Source organism: Tyto alba, unplaced genomic scaffold, assembly GCF_018691265.1.
Source record: "Tyto alba isolate M040663 unplaced genomic scaffold, T.alba_DEE_v4.0 Super-Scaffold_45, whole genome shotgun sequence".
Taxonomy (NCBI): Eukaryota; Metazoa; Chordata; class Aves; order Strigiformes; family Tytonidae; genus Tyto; species Tyto alba.
Window position 1 is genome coordinate 10,288,045 of NW_024881321.1, and position 18,080 is coordinate 10,306,124.

Below are 18,080 nucleotides of genomic sequence, written 5' to 3' on the forward strand. Positions count from 1 at the left end.
AACATAAAAAATATAAAAAATCAGCATTTAGTGTTAAATGCTAAGCATTTTACTGCACAATGACTATCATCACCATATAATAACATCTGACAAATAGGCTATTACCATCAGAGGGGAGTCTTTTAAATCAGTCCTTAACTACTTTTATTAAAGACTTGGAAGGTAATCACTGAAATTATTATTTTTTTTTTTCTTGTGTGTTTATGCTTCTGTCTGGAGTCTTTAGAGATTTGCTGGTTGCAATCTATCTACTACCTGTTGTGAAACACCAGTAACAAGATAATACAAGCAATTAGAAAAGCATTGCTCACTCCTGAAGTGTTATTGCCTTAAATGAATGTTTCCGAAGGGAATACACAATAGTGCTTCAGTGACATTTTTTTGTTCTTATATCTTCCCAAAGACACCTTTTGTTTCTTACATATCCTGCCTAATCAGTAACTCACAGGTGGCTGCAGAACAGTGCTAATGCAGTAAATATACTCCCTTTGGAGAAAGTAACATTAAATCTCAAACCCACAGAAAACAAGGTCAGTCTATGATCCCTTTATACATTATGTCACAACAGAGTCTCTTGAAAATGCTTCTTAGTTAGATATAATGTTACATTTCTTAAACGTTTAAAAATCTGTAGTCTATAATTAGACTTGCCACAGTGTTACTTACTAAGGGTGAGAATTGCACACATGGATTTCACCTCTTAGCACCCAGATGTAAGCCCATGTATCTCCCACTTGCTATGCTGTACTGCATGCTTTTTTCCCAGCCTGAGACCCTGTGTGATGGTCCCAGCTGGTCACCCTATTCTGTGACTCACTAAGTGCATCTCAAACAGGGAGACAAAACACAGGCTTTGATAAGGCAGAGTCATGCTCATGTCCTCTCCTAAGGCAGAGTTACAACGTGAAGCCTGTCTCACTTTGCCCCCTGTTCTGCCAAGGGCTCTTTTGCCTCTTGTTTTGACAGGATAAATTGAGTCTGAGGTTTTCCACACTGTTAGTGACTTCAAAGACAGTAGGAAGGGATCTACAAAGTGGTTACTAGAAATAATACTGAAACAAATTAGAGAAGAAGCACCACCCTCATATACACACCACCAGTGCTCTTTTAGCTGTTGGGTGAGTGTCCCTGCCTTCTGGGAAGGTTGATCAGGGGACTCCTGCCCTGTTCTGGGAAGGTCTCCACTACTGAGTACCTCTATTTTGGACAGAGAACTCTGGAACTCAACTTGGTGGACATGAGTTCTCGTGTCCACAGGTCCAAGGGCATTCCCTCCCCGCCCAGGCTGGACACATCTATACTGTATGGAATTTGGTTCTGCATCTCCTCTGGGCCCTAAGTGTAAACTCTAAAACTAAAAAACACTTTTGATGTATGGATTTTTTTTTTTTTTTTTTTAATTCAATGTGCAGCACAGTTCACCTGAGTGGTGCATTTTTATCATGAAACAGAAGGTGTGTTTTTCTTGGCCTATTGTCTGACTTGGAGGTGTGTGATGGCATGTAAGGAGATAAAGTTTGCTGGGATGTTGTTGGAAGACAGTGTAGGAGAGGAAAAAAACATGTCTGCTGCAGTATTTTATCCATATCACTTAACTGAAAAAGAGACCAAGGTTTGTGGCTAAATTTGAGTGCAAAGTTATTTGACAGTGTATATGTACCCTTCATTTGTTTTTGAATAGGTCTCTGTCTATTTGGATTATGGCTAAGGAAAACTGAAGAACTGGGTTCATGAAGGTACCATACATTTTAAGTATTTTTCTTGTCTCCCTCTTTCCACAACCTGCAAAAAATATTTGCAAAGTAAGTAGACCATGTAACTCCTTTTCTTTTTTACTAAAAGTCTAGGTGATCCTTACATAAAAGTATTGAGAAATTCTGTTCAGGAACCAGAATGTTTGTGGTTTATCAGTAGCTCTTATTTCCTGGAGCTAATGTTGGAGAAAAAGTGAGTACTTCTCTTGTAACTTGTCTTGCAGCTTGTCTTACAGTTTAAAGGGATACTATATACCAATTTTCAGCCAAGTAAAAAAATATTTATTGTTTTCCCCTTAATGTATTTGTTAATTTAACAGACTGCCACTTTTATATGTGATATTGACTACTAAAGGCTCAGTTACAACAAAAAGCAACATTCATGGCAGAAGAGTGAGAGGTTTTTAATTATCAAAGAATTAAAATTAGTTTTCAAAATCAGGTGGCATGGTCAGCCCAAGTAAAAGCTCTGAACCACATTTTCTGTTTTGATAACATGCAAATAGGAGAGCTCTTTGTCACTACAAGCTGTAAAATGAAATAGGAACCTATATAATATACCATAAAAATTATAGCAGTTTACTTGTACTGCCATGCTGTTTTCTTTAAAACCTGAACAAAATATAAATTTATTAAAATTAATAGATTTATGCTAAGTCTCTCAGAAAAGAGAAGCAGTAGCTACTTTTGCAGTCAATTAACACACTCTGCATGGTGAGGATACAAGTGGCATTTATCCCCTTTGAGCCTCTTGCCTTTTTGATAGATTCAATGCCTGACTGGGCAAACCATCAAGGAAATCAGTGTCTAGAGACTACTTCATATTTTTTTTCTGCCCTTGTAGAGGTGATAGCTTCTTAAGCAAACCCATGGGTGGTACTTGCCACATTAATCTCCTGCCAAATTATTTCACAATTTATGTAGCTGAAATTAAAATGAACCCAGCTGATGAAAAATACAAAAGAGTAAATCATGAACAGCTTCAATTAATAAAGGGCTAAAATAAACTTTTGCCATTTGGTCTGTAGAAAGAAAATACTTCCAACAACACATACATAGAGAGGCTCTTTGCAGCCATTGAGGCCTTCCTCAATGAGATCTGTACTTATCAGAAACTCAGGTTGACTTCACCAGGCACTGAATGATGGGAAAATTTGTCTAAATTGTCCTTTCCTTTAGATTTATTTTTAATTTATCACCAAAAAGAGATTTATTCAAGGACATGGGTTGGCATTGGTTGAAAAAAGGTACATCTTTGTATGGGTACTTTTGGAAGGAGATTGTGGAGCCAATGGAATAGTCAGTCTTGTATGTCACCTATATATTAAAAAGGAATTAAGGAAATTTCAACTAACTGTGTATATTTAAGCTATAATTCTGTAGTGTGAATACACCAGAAACACTAATCAGTGACAGTCTCAAGGGTACTATCCAGTAAGCAACGATTTAATTAAGTATAGTCAGTATGTTTTTTGAAAAATGAGTTTATAGCCAGTATTTGATTTTTTTTTTTTTTTTCCAAAAGAGGTAACAAAAAGCTGATGTGAGAAAGTCATAGGCATAATGTGTCCATGCATTAATTTACAGCTGCATTTTCAAAGTACTACACAGGCTGTTAGCTAAGCAATTCCCATTAGAGATGGCAAATGAAACCTTATTTCCTGTTTTCAAATTGAGGGTGCAAGAATGCTTTTTTAAATACACCTATAAAATTTGTGAATACATTACAGTGATGACCTACTGGTTTGGAACTCCAAGAGAGAGAAAATGTTTTAAATAAATGGGCAGAGGGACTGAATGACTATGGATGAGTATTAAAGAAATTCTGTTCACTTTGTAAAGCAATGACCCAGAGGATGACATGTGCAGTAGAGTGATAAAATTTCCCGATACAAAAAAACAGAGAGGTATAGTAGTCTTGACAGAAAAAAAGAAAGTATAATACAAAATTACTTGGATAGACTAATTGCCTGAACTGATAAATGCAGTTCAGTACTGAGAAATTTGAACTCCTGTAGCTAGAGGGAGTTTCATACTAAAAATAAAAACCATAATTTAAATGACCAAACACAAGAGAATCCTGATAAGTGTCTGAGAACAATGATTATAAAGAATAAAAAAAAATTAGTTTGGTTTCTTTTTTCCTATATAGACTCACAGTTGATGTGGACCACTCTCAGTGTACTGAAAATAAAACTGCAAAAACATGGCTGGTTTGGAGACTTGGGAGTCTTACTGGCTGTCCTAACTTCATCTGGCAGTTCCAAGGATGGTGGCCTAAAATTCACTGCACTCCCAGCCCCTGCCTGCATGTTGTTGTATCCCTGGGGAGTCTCAGTTTGTCTTCTTGTAGGAAAAACAGCAATACAACAAATCTGAATGCCAGACTTTACAGGAGAAGGTGGTTTTATTTTTAAGTAAAATTGATCTAATTATTTAATACTCACACTCTTGTGCCCATATACTCATATACACCAGGAAGCTTGCATTTAGGCTGTCTGTCCAGGATTCCCTTCAATGGATTGAAGGACAAAGGATGCCAGCTATAAAGTCTTTCTCACATCTCATGGCTCCCACTTAGTTTGGCAGCCATGTTGTTTTGAGTATGCTTTTTCGTACCTTCTAGTTGCTGACAGTGTTTGGTTTCTCTATTCTATACCAGACATGTGACTTGTCAGGATTTACTCACTGCACTTTTTTTTGCTTGATTTTGGTGTCTGGGCTCTTGACAACCTGTAAATGTAGTGGACATCAGTGTATGCAATTCTCATAAACCCTCCCTTGGTGTTTATTTCTTCCATTTTTTCCACACCAGATGTTAAATTCCATCCTTCACACATTATAATATTTCTATTACAACCCTCTACATTGCTGAGTTGCTGTTGTTAATGTGACCTCATATTGGTGTATGAATGAAGAGTCATTAACCAGATGATTTCTCAAGAAATCGTTAACTAGATAACTACCTTGCAAATGAATGAGAGAAAAACAGGATGAGCCCACCATCGTCCTTGAGATAAGGAAGGAACTACTGAGCCACCAAGATAAAGGAGCTGCAAGTTAGCAACAAACTGCATCCAACAAGGCCTGAAGGACGAGATGTGCATAACTACAGAACTGAGTCTGTGCAAAAGCAAGGGTCAACTAGCGAACACAGTGAAGAAGACTATGAGCCTTCATCAGAAGACCCCTGCCCACGACCACCAAGAAATATTGCGCAGGCGTGATGGGGAGGGACTTGGGGTGGGGGATATGTTAATGATTTCTCAGAAGTAATTGTAATATCCTCTCCCTATTCCTGGAATTATAATGCATATGTATTAGAACTGATGAATATGTAACTTTGGCATCATAAAAGGGGGTCACTTTTGGCTCCAGGGCACGCACGCTGTGGAGGAGCGATCCCCCCTGCATCCAGGGCTGAATAAACATACCTACTTTATAACCTTACTGGTTGTAAAGTCGTCTTTCGGCACATCAATATCACAAAGGCAGATGGGACAGATGGACATTCTTGGTCCAAGAACAGTCCCTTCAGGTGGCAAAAAAATATGCCCTAAAACAGGCCACAAAGAACAAGGTGCAGTATAAGATTTATTTCTTGCAGTGCTCAGATCCAGCCAGAAAGATATTTCACCATATAAGAAGAGAAAATTTTAGGCAGTTTTTGTTTTTAAGATGTGTCTCAGTGCTTGTGGGATCATAAGATAATTGAGGCTGAAAGGCAACTCAGGATATCATCCATCCTCTTGGTGAAAGCATGGTAAGTTACAATATCACATCAGGTTGCTTAGGGATTTATCTGATCTAGTCTTGAAAACCTCCAAAGACGGGGAGAACACAGCTTCATTGGTCAGACTCTTTCAATGCTTGACTGTCTTTGCAGTGGAAAAGTTATTCCTGAACAAGGTAGGTAGATACTGCTTGCTGAGTTTTGTGGGAACAAGTTTCAGATTTTCCAGATTAGAAGATATATGGCCTGATTCAAAACCAGATGATTGTGTAAGGTGGCAGAGAGATTTGTATGAGGCAAATGACTGTTTGTTTTCATAGGACATTCATGGGGGTCTGGTCACGTTGCAGTAAATTCTTGCTCTCATGAAGAATTCCAGTCATGTCAGTGGAGCTGTGGCATGGACATTTTAGGTTGGAAGCACGTATCCTAGAGTTAAGCCCATGAAAAATAGATAACTGAATTAAATTTAATTAACTCAACATGGGAATGTTGGCTCTCTGTGGGAAAAAGAAGAGTAATTGTGATTCAGAGAAAAGTAATAAATGGAGTTTCTCAGCTGATGCTGAGGTAGATCTCCAGACTGCATGACACTATGACAAGTTTTATCCTCAGAGGAATTAGTCTGATTAAGATAAATCTAAAAGACAGGATTATGTTCCCAAAGGGGAATGAAGTCACAATCAGAAATGGGTGATAAGAGGGGCGAGGATCTGTTTCACAGGTGTAGCTGCATTAAATGATGCAGAAATTTACACTGTTGCCCGTCAGAGTCAGGAGTAGTCACACTGAGCAGTGCCTTCAGCACTGGTAGAATACTTTCGGATAATCAGAGACCCTGTGGTTGATTTTACCTCTCTACTTTCACAGAACACTTTGAGTAATTTTGTGGGTTCCATGAATTCATAACATACGAAGACCAAATAACGCATGTGATTGATGAACTGCAAATTCACGCAGACCTGTCATTGTAAATCAGGCAGTCCAACCCCCATGTCATTCTTTCAAAGCTTTCTATGTTTTCAACATCCTTTATAAAACTCCTTAACTGGAAACATTGTATAAGGAATTATATCATGTAAACTATATAAATTTAGTATCACCTTGGTAATTGCTCGATTTTTGCAGGATTGCACATCTGGCAGTTCTGCAGCAATGATATGGGTGTTCCACACATGTCAGAAGGGATTCATCTACCTTTAGATATCAAGAATGAGATATCTGTGCCTAGGTTAGGAATGGTAGTTTCCTTTTATTGCCAAACAATAAACATCTTCAAAAGGTGAGTCATTCTAATCTTGGTACCTTAGATAACTATCTCCTGAGGAGATGAATTCTCTTCCACATGTGCCTGTCTCTTTGTTGTTAAAAGAGACAGGATTTACTTTAGTCTAATCTTTATTTAGACATCTAATTTGGTTTAGGGCAGATGACTTCTACCATAGGTTTTTTATCATTGCATTTTTATTGTACTGTTTTCCATATAATCATTTCTAGCTTTACTAAGGTGATCTGCATTTCTTGTCCTGAACATACAAATGGCCTTGCTAAGTGATTCATATCTGCTTGCATATGGAAAGGGATAGATTCAGAACAACATAAGCAGAATGCTAAAGGGAACACAGAAACATGGAACCCCAAGAAGAGAGAAACTGAGTATATAACAAATGATAAGTAATGGTTTTTAGCTCCTTGAAGAAATTGCTTAAGCACTGTGCATAATGAAGCCAGGGGATCTATATTATTACTGTTCTGTAAAAGAAGCCGGAAGAATTATTTAATTCTGCAGGTAACAAATTACTACTCACCAGTAAAGGTAGTAAACAAATGAAAAGGACAGATAAGAAAGCAAAGCTGAATTTCAGCTGGAGTGCACCAAAAGTGCTGTTCTTCACTGGCAGTTTCCAGCGCCTAGGACCATTTTCTTCTTCTTGTGTTTTCTTTTTTTAAAAAAAATGAGGAACTCCAGTTTATCATTGTTAACTTTTTTTTTTTTTTTTTTTTTTTTAACTAGTGGCCTCATTTGTAGCTTTGTCAGCTCACAGCTGTGAGGTAGGAAGCCAGCACTGAAGAATTCTAAATGATTTAGTTGTAGAAAAGATTCCCTGTTCAACAAGGAATGTTGGTCTGTGTCAGCTGGGTTTCACTCTTGATTCAAAACATCATTAATACTGACATGCTGGAACTGATGTTGTGCAGTATAAAGCTTCAAATACTGCAGTATTTTCTACAAGAGGTGGACACTATGGTTCTACAGTCTGCAAGGACTCCTCAGGGCTAAGATGAAGCCTTGGCTCCATTTCTCCTCACTTATTAGTTGCCTGGACAATTCCCTAATCATCTGCAGAACTATTTATTTATGCCACTATTTCATTTGCTTCTCTGAGACAAGTTCTAAGGAGAAAGAAGCAAGATGATTTCATCCTTAATGCATAATGTCTTAAGATTTTTTGTTCAAACAGGTCAGCTCTAATCTAGAAAGCTGAATAAAATCCTACCTTGGACTGACTCACAGGTTGGGTGGCAAATGAATAGCCATGAAGGGAAGGCAAAGTTTGATGATTTTAAGGGCCTTCTTTCATGCTGATAATGGCACAGAAAGAAACAGTTGTGGATGTTACAGCTATGATAGTCTGATGACAGAGGAAAGAAAAAAGTTTGTAGGTGGAGGTAAAAGGATTGATTCAACCAGCTAGCCAAAATGGAGAAGAAAATCAAACTCTTAGGCATACAAGATCTTCTGAAGTAACTGTATGCACTAGGGAGTCACATTTGAAAGAAAAACTCCTCCTTGTTGTTTCAAGGTATTTCTGTTTATAAAAGAATGGAAATTTTTCAGGTCAGTGAGAACTGTAGGCATCAGAAATGTGTTTTAAGCTTTATCTTAGGAGACACCAGCTGATATGTTTTAGCTATCAATACAACTTACACAGATTTGCTTCACATGCATTCCTTTTGAAAACACAGCATATGCTAGGAAAATATTTATGGTTTTAGCCCTTATACTAGCAGAAAAATGATAGTCCCTATTTTAGTTCTCTGTCCCCACCTCTTCTCTAACTGTACCACAAAGACTCATGGAATAAAGTCAATCTCCTTCCTCACTTTTACTCTTTTCTTTTGCCTGTGGCTGCCTCCAGAATACTATTTTGACAACACAGCTCTGTTATGAAGAAGATACATATGCAGTTAAACATAATATTTGATATTTACATGCCTCTGTTCTTTCTTAGATCTCAGAGGGAACTGTAAAGAAGTGTAAACACTCCCACTGTGATTTTGTACACAGAGAAAGCAATATACAGGCAGAGGCAGAACTGAGCCTTCTTATCTCTAGACATGAGCTTCTAATTTTTGACCAACTATATTGTCTAGTTTTGGTTTTATGGGGAAAAAGCCGTATATTTGAGGCTTCAGCATGCAATGTGTGAAACCGCATGTAGTGATATATCTCATTAAGAATATCTTCTTTGGAGAAATAGACCATCTAAAAAAAATCTTATTCTCCTGTACAGTCTGCTTAAGAGAATTTCTATTCAGTGTTCTTCCTGAAAAAAAATAAGAAAGGAGCTTATTCTCATGTCTTGGTTTCTGACTAAATTGCTGATAGTCAAAAATCTTTCAGGGGTAAAAAAAAAAAAAAATAATTTTTGCTGAGAAAAGCATAAAGGTATTTTGTATCTCCTAGACTAATTCTATAACCTTTTGGCTGCAGATCTGAATGTATTTATGAGTGAAGATGTGATTTATGCTTCAAGTGAAAAGAAAGATGATAAAGATGAATTAGATCATCCAGTCCATTTGATCATCGAGTAAGCTGCACCGACAATTCCTTGTTAGAGAAGAAAATCATATTAAAATTATAAGAACAGAATTAATAGGGAACACAGAGGAAAGAAAAAAATGATAAAGAATACGATTTTAGCCTAAATAAAAAAGTCCTTGAATTGTGATAAAAAAATAGCTCATTGTGAAATAGAGGTACCCAATTTGATTTGGGGAGCTTAAATATCAAACAGTGCTGTAGAATTACATCAGAAACAGCAGTTCCACAACTGGGTAAGAGTCTGTGTATTAAGCTCTTCCTTGATATGAAATCAGATTTTGATTTAATTATTGACATGAGTAGAGCTACTGCAGGTCACATAAGGGCTTCCAGTTATATACATTGTTGTTTTCTTAGACCTACAGTGAGACTAATGCAGACATCTTTCAAGATGCATTATGAGTTTTGTCAAAGAAGTAAAAAAAATTCTGGTATTTATTACAGATCTGTTGTGGCACCACTCAGAAATGTTTTCCGCTTAGATAAAAATGACAAAAACAGAAAATGAAAATCAGTTTTAAAATATTTTGTATTTAAATAAGTATTTGAGGTCTGAAGTATTTTGATTTGTAAGGGAAAGCTAATGTGAAAATCACATGGGATTTGGATCCAAACCCCACATACCAAGTTTCTGAACATGGAAAAAGGGAGGGAATAATTATTTTTCTTCTTTCTCAGGGACTTAAAGAAACAGCTGGATTTCAAACAGACTTAATGGGTGCAACTTAAACAGTTAAAATTCTTGAAAACAATAAACTAGGTTGTTTTTATTACTGGAAAAAACAAAGTCTGTGAGGAGCACTCTTTTTTATTCCAGCATTAGTGATTAAGATATTCCTAATTTTAAAATTATCAGGAAAGAAAGAAAAAAAAAAAAAAAAACAAACAACATCAAACATCTTACAGGCTATGTCTTTCTCATAGCAACTACAAAAATCTAGTCCAACATTTGGAAAACAAATTTACCCTTTTAAATTAGTGCTATGCATTTCTGTATTATGGCTTCCTGACTGGAAGTTGCTGTGGTTTGAGCCTACTCAGCAGCTAAACGCCCCACAGCTGCTCACCCACCCTCCCCCCACTTGGGAATGGGGAGGGAATTGGAGGGGCAAAGGGAGACTCGCGGGTTGAGATAAAAACTGTTTAATAATAGTAACAGAACAATACGCTGACAGCAGTATCAGTGGGTAAAGTACCATACAGCTGCTCACCTCCCACCCACCAACACCCACCTGCTCCCGGCCAGCGATCCCCAACACAGAGGCACCACAGCAACACTCCCAGAAATGAGAGCCCCTCCTGGCCCACTCCTGCCTTTATATAGTGAGCACAGTGTCACATGACAGGGGATATCGGCCAATCCGGGCCCAGCCCTGCAGCTGTGCTCCCCCTGCCCCCGCACACAGGTGAGGGCACTGGGCCCTGGGGAGCCCCTGGGGTCTCAGTGTGCTGCAGCACTCCTCCTGCTGCCAAACCAATGGGAACTCTAGTCCAGCCCCAACCAGGACATAAGTGTTCCTCCTGGGCATAGTGCCCCTGAATGCCTATTACAGCTTAGCCTTTCAAAGACAAAACAGAGTAGTTTATGTTGTTGTATAAGCTCAAAATGCTGGTTCTTAGATATATTATTTGTCACTTCACAGTGTGGAGCTATTACTAATTAAACAGCCTTGTTTTATGAAGTTTGTGAATTTCATAAAAAGTTTAGAAAACAGTGTCTGCACTTAATGTAAACAATCTAAGGTTAGAGGTTAGGTACTTATTTATTCACAAAGCTCTAAGGTTTCATGACCTTTTAGCTCCATTTTGTTCCCTACTTGATTATATAAGTCTGTTTAAGGTATTTTTTTTAGTTTTTATTTTTTTTTTCATTACAAACTTTACAAATTCTCAACACAAAATTAGTAACCTCTGCATGGTGTTTCTCTCTTAATCCTTTGTGTTGATGCTGTGTGACATGAATTAATATCAAGTCAATGATAACTTCAAGTGCAGTAAAGACCTTAGAAGGGAGATGACAAGCACTTTGATGGCATCTGTTGGTAAAAACATACAAGGAATACACAAGGCAGACAAAGAAAAGGAGGTCAGTGAAAAAAATAAATAAAAACAGCAGAGGAAAGGATAGGGTAGAAGAGATCAGAGATGCATTTAATGCTGACAGGCATCACAAAGAAATCAGAGGCCAAAGAATTCTACCCCAAAAGTGAAGCACCTTCAATTCACCTATGACATACAGAATTTCCACCTGTCTGTTACAGCATGACTATCATCCATAAGCCTAGGTTTAGGCAAATGTCTTCTTTGAATAGTGCTCTTCTGGGGCACCCATTGCCTATGTAAATTCCAGCTTGCAAAATCACTTCTCTAATTCCTGTCTTTTCTGTCAAGTTTCTGGCAAATCTCCATTTTTGGAAGTCCAGTGATGTTTTTTTGTAACCTTTTCTTTGTGGGGAAGAAAGTTTCAAAGCAGAATGAGAGGATGAGGAGTTTCATGTGTACCTGCTGATCTACTGACCTTTACTGACCTTCTACCTTTTGGTAAAAAATGTATTGTGTAGCTCAACACAAGCAGGAAGAATGACTATGCAGAGATGAGTCTTCTTGTTTCCACACTTAGAAAGCAGACTGATTTTGTTTTCACTTTTAGATTTCTTATAATGATGACAGAATGTGTAATTTTCTTTTCTCTGGAAGAGTGGCTGTATGGCACCCAAATACATTTTTAAAATACATTTTAATGCACCTAGATAGTCTTGTCTCCGGGTATCTGATGCAGAAATTTTAGAATATTATTAATCTATAATAAGAAATTTCAGATTTAAAATGAGTTCCTCTGTTTTCATCCAGAGGTCCTCAGTCACATGTACAAGACAGACTGCTCTCTTCAGCAACTGTTGTTTTTCCAAATTCAATGGAGATTTCTGCATCAATCATTTGCTTATTTTTTTATCTTGCTTATTCATTTTTTCCTACCCTACAAACAAATTCATACATTCAAAGTAATAGATACTAGTACTGTTCCCTCAAATAAAACATTACTGCAAGTCAAAGCACAGTTTGTTCTTTTGCGAATAAGGGCATAATATTTAAATTTTTCCTACCATGAAAAAAAATAGCATTTATGAATAAATGTCAAAGAGGAGTTCTTCAGTTCGAAACTATTTCTCCTATGTAGGAGCATACATTCTGTGTAGCAGTGGTGCAAACATACTTTAAGGGTAATAATTGTTGCTTTGTATAAACAAAGAGCAGTATCTTCTGCAAACTTTGCATGTGCCTTTGACTTAGATAATATGAATTCAACACAGAAACTAATGCCATTTCTTTCTGTCACTCTTTATCTGAATTTTAACTTGAGTAGGAAGAAGGAAGAGAAATCCAGTCATGTGATATCAGGCTTATGGCACTGGCTGCAGAGTCAGGTATTGTATTGCTTATCTACCATTGCTACTAGAAATTTACATCTTGAACCATGAAAGCTGAGGCACATGTTTCCTCCAGGTCTTGGAAGAAGAACAGAAAAACTAATGAAAACATTTGCTTGTAATGCACACAAACTCAGTAGGCAGAACTTAAAGACGTTCTGGAGAGTAACACTTATCTCCCGTATCATTTGAAGCATGAATCAGTCACTTTGTCATTCAGTTCAGCACAACAAAGCAAAGTGAAGGGTCACTGTCATTCATTTTCTTGGCATGGGTACAGGGCATAATTTAATGGCTTGTGGTAGCCAAATGTGAAGTTAGCTGCAGAGGCAGAGAGGTTCATAGATTTCCCTTTTATGGTTATTCTGTAGAATACGGTAGATAATTTCCAAGGAAAATATGCCACTACAGCTGTTATGCCGTTGATAACTTGTCTTTCATCTGTGAAATCGTTTTTAGACTTGGTACCTGCCTTGAACATGAGCACTACATCTTTGCTACACTGCTGGATTCATTTGAAAGATACTCTGCTGCTGTAGCTTGGAAGGGGTACTGTTAAATTTCAAGGACTTCTTTGGACTCATGGAACAATCACCGAGGACAGGCATCAGTGATAGGATAGTTGCATAACAGTTTTCAGAAAGAGTAGTAGAAAGCAAATGTTGTAAAAGTGGGGATAAATTAAACTTTCTTAGCACTAACCTATCTTAAATACCATTCAATATTCAGCTGGCAAATTTCTAGTTCTAAGAACACCTTCCCTGGTTACAATATTTTTAATAGAAACATGCTCTGCTAATATCTCGAAAGTAAGCAGATATCCAACCCACTTAACAAATTATTTGCAGAGAGGTAGGTGGCAAAGCAGGAATTCATATCTCTGTGCCCCATGGGTTCATGCTTTCTGCTTGAACTAAAAAGAGATCTCTGTTATCTCAAGTCAGAAAACACGCTTTCAGATTTTACCCACTCTTTTTTTGTATATTATTTTAGAGTGATGTTTATCTCTAAAGACCCACATGAATTTATTTCAGAGGGACACTTACTGCAACCTTAACAGAGTACTGCAATCTCTAATTAACGAATGCTGTTTCCAAAGTGTGAGTGTTGATTAAGGAAAAAAAAAGAGAGAGAAATGTCAATAATAGCATTGTCATGTTTACATGAGGGGATCATGTTGTGCATTCATAAGAGCTGCAAATTTTTTTCTTATTTGCTATCATATATATTTTTAAAAGTACATTTTTAAAGAGTAATGTCTTTTATTTTTTACTTATTCACCCCCATTTCTAATAGGCAAATATATGCTTTTAAGTGTTTGGACTTTTTTCTTCTATTCATCTTAAGAAGCTGAGGTTCTAGTTCCTTGTACGTCTTTCAGGTCACAAGCTAAAAAAATCTGGGCTACACTAACTCCTTGTTTGTGTGTCCCCAAGCTGCCAGCAGAACTTCCTGCAGCAGTCAGATACCTGAAACAGAGATAGGCATGGAAAGCAGTAAGATGGTATTTATACAAATCATATCCTTGTGACAGGCTTCCTTTACAAAAAAAAAAAAAAAAAAAAAAAAAAAATCATTTCTCCCAGATAATTAGTCTGAGCTCGAAACAACAGGAAAAATAGTATATGCCTATTTTTGCATGTGACTGTTCACTTTACTCATGCAATGATTTAGAGACAGGAGGCACTCAATTGGTCTTTTCTGGTTACCTGGAAATTAACTCATTATAGTTTAAGGAAGTAAGAAAGGAAAGTACTTCTACGGTTGCACACGTAGGGCTTACAACAGTGGTCTTTCTCTTTGGGCGTGTAAGGATATGCATACATAAATCCAGTACCTTTCTTAACCATTTGAATAGTGTGCTTTCTTCAGATGACATTTCCCACTGTTTAGAGAAGCAGCAGTTCCCCTTTGGGAAACATTTTGAGCTGTGTTACAAATGACTCTGTCTTTTATTTTGGTCTACCCAAAGTATACTATTGGTCTCAAATAAGCAATAACCAATGTGAACATGTGTTGTCTTACCATTATGTCACTTTTTTAGATTGTTTTTCTGTTAAATAAAATAAAATCTGCTTTTCAGTGTCCAGTTCATTTATTCGAGTGGGCACCAATGTCTCACTTCAATATTTGCTCTATGGTCCTGTAGCATGAAGTTTAGGATTTACTTATTTACTATAGGTCAAGACTCTCTAAAAAGAAAGAAACAAAAAAACCCAAAACATGTTCTGATATCAAAACTATAAATTTAAAATATTCAGAAAAAAATAGTAAAGACATTGAAAGTCATGAAGATGGCTGAAATGTAAAGAGACTATAAATGCAGCCAACCAAACCCATTGGTTTTTTGTCTTTTTTTAAAACATATTTTATCAGTATTTTATTGGACTTTTCAGCTCTGAAGTCATCAGACTCACAGTAAAAGAGTAAGAATTGATAATGATGTGGAACAACATTTTTATGTTTATAATGAATATTTACCCATAGCCAAAACATGAATATAATATTCTAAATAGCAACCCCAGCAAGACAAGTCTGACATGATAGTCACTGCATCAGAAGTCCTTATACACCCTTTTGGCATGGTTGTTACATAACTATTATACAGTCCAACAGAGTGCCATCATGTCCAATGTAGCATTTTATATACATTATGCAGGCATGAATTATTGTTAATGCAGCATGCCTTCCGCATCAGTACTCTTCTGATTGTTCTGAGAACTAGTGTACCCTGTAAGTTTTTATAATATATGTTTTGATCAGTTTATAATGTATGAATGTAAATTGGCAAAATGGAGGTCTTTGAAGCAGAATTTGAAAGTTGAAGTGATGGAATAAACTGGTATTACTGGCAGAGGGGAGGTATTCCTTTTAACAATGAGAAAACTAAGTGTTTCTCTGAAACTGCCCAGAATAGAGGTTCTCATACTGTTGTCCTTGAACGATATTGTTCTTAAGGACATTCACTTTTCATATCTATCGATTCTCATTTTATGCTGTCTCACCTTGTTTTTAAATCCTACTAAACTGCACTCAAAGATAGTTAAATGCATCCAGCACTTTCACAGTATCATCTTACTCACTTGGTCACAGGCATTCTATCTCACTATTAACAGGAGAAATCATCCACAAAATTGAAATCAAGAAAGAAGCTCTCCTGCCAGATGTTCTCTAAAAGGTATTTCTCTTTAAGAGGGTTATTAATGTCATCCAACATTTGCCATGTATAAGGTAGGTGTCTAAGTTAGTTGTTTATGTTCTATTTATAAACAATGAGGAGAGATAAGAATCTCTTGGATGTGTCTTAAATTGTCCTATATCAGCTTCCGAAAGTGCTTGTTGCTCTCTATTGTCTCCAAAGAGACCTTGATATCTAATTTACCCTGGACACGGATTTTTTAAGCAGTTACAGTTAGGTGAGATGAAGTCCATTATCAGGTATTACGGAGTGATGTGTAATGAAGACAGTTTATTATGACATGAATTCTCTTTGCCAGTTTCTCAACTTGGATAAATAAAAAGCAGTTTAGAAGCTGAGGCCATTAAGACAAGCAATCAGATCACCAAGATCAAGGGAATATTGTCAACACTTCTCAGAAGCGCTTGAGGACCCATACCTAATGTATGAGAATACATAGATCCACCTCCTTATTCCTATTCTTCTGATAGACTCCTGGAAATCTCATACGGTAGTTATAGCCAGTTGAAATAGAAAGAATTACTTACCTTTGCATTATTATTACAGTCACATTTTGAATTGATAGTCTTAATTTTCATACCCAGCTTTTGCCTTTCTTCTTTTATGTTCATCTTTCCTAAACTAGTTTCATACAGTATGCGTTGCTATAACGTCACATGTGAAATAAAGCTGAAAAATTTTTTGAGGGAATATCCATGTGGGAAACTCCTTTCTGGCTCTTATCTACTTTACTTTAATGACTCAGGTATCTCTGGTTTATTTGATAACATGGATATATTAAAAATAAGACATACTGACTTATTCCAAGTTTCTACATGAAGCTAGGAACAGTGACTAAGCTCATTTGCATGTCAGAGTCCCTTACACCTTAAACATGGTTTATTTGCAGAACTGGGTTCACTGCTTGAATTTGCATCTCTAACTTAGTAGAGGTATTCAGAATTTCATTATCTGTGTGCTTTAAAAACCATGCTAAAATCCTCTATTACTAAAAGGAGTTCAAAGCAATGAAACTTTAAATACAAATCCCTTGAGCTATTATGCAAGTGTCATGTATTGCACAAAAATTAAATTAAGTAATAGCAATAGTAAAGAGAAGTTAGGCATGGAACAAAGAAATTTTCTATGCTAATTTAAATTTGTTTTATTGTGTTTAGATCTGCAAAGTTTCTTTGGAAAATTAGCTAATCTCCTTAGTGCAATGTTTACTTAATAACTTTAACTTTATAGTCTATATAAAATTCAGATTTATGTTCTGGGGTTTCAGCATCTTTCTGTTTGGCACAAATAACTCTGCTTTGTTTGTAAATGTCTGTATAACAGTCTACTGGATGAATACTAGCATGACACATAAATCAGAGGATATTTTGGATTTCTGTATTTTGTATCTTTGTCGTTTCTTGTCTGTCTAACATTTGTAAATGTTCACAGATTTAGATGGCAAATATTTAACAAGAAAATCTTTTCCTTTCACTCAGCCTTCCCAGAAAGTTGCTTTAATTTTGTATACACATCCATACTGTGCAAATATGTAACATCTATATTTGTTTTATGCATGCATTATATGCTACACATTCTTTCTTATAATATAAAATATTGATGGTATATATAAATACATATAAACTATTCATGATACATATAAATGTGTGATACGTAGTTGGTCCTTAAATAAAATCCATTTGAATCGTAGCTTGATGAATGCCATGCATCTCTTTCTCTAGTTAAGTTTAAAGTCATTTTCTAAGCTTTCTATGACTGTATTTAAAAAATGTTTGATGAGATCCATTTGCCTAAGTTAGATTTTTAAATGTTACAAGTGTATGAACAAATCACCGTATACTCTCTTTATAGGCAATGTAGAGGAAATAAATGAAATTAACTGGGTGTGGAGGTGCATATTTTTATGAAACTTAGAAGATTCTGGTGTGATTAAATTAATTGTATTCCATGTAACTGGGTTGTAGAACTCAGGGTGTTTTTGACCCTGTAGAACACAGTTTCTGTCTCTTTACAAGATAATTCTGCCCTCTGCCTCAGGTGTGATGGTCTTTGCAAGAAGGTTTACAAGACAGGATTGATTGAAAGATGAATTGACACAACACCTCCTTACCTTCTTTTTCTAAACATGTTTATCCAAAAT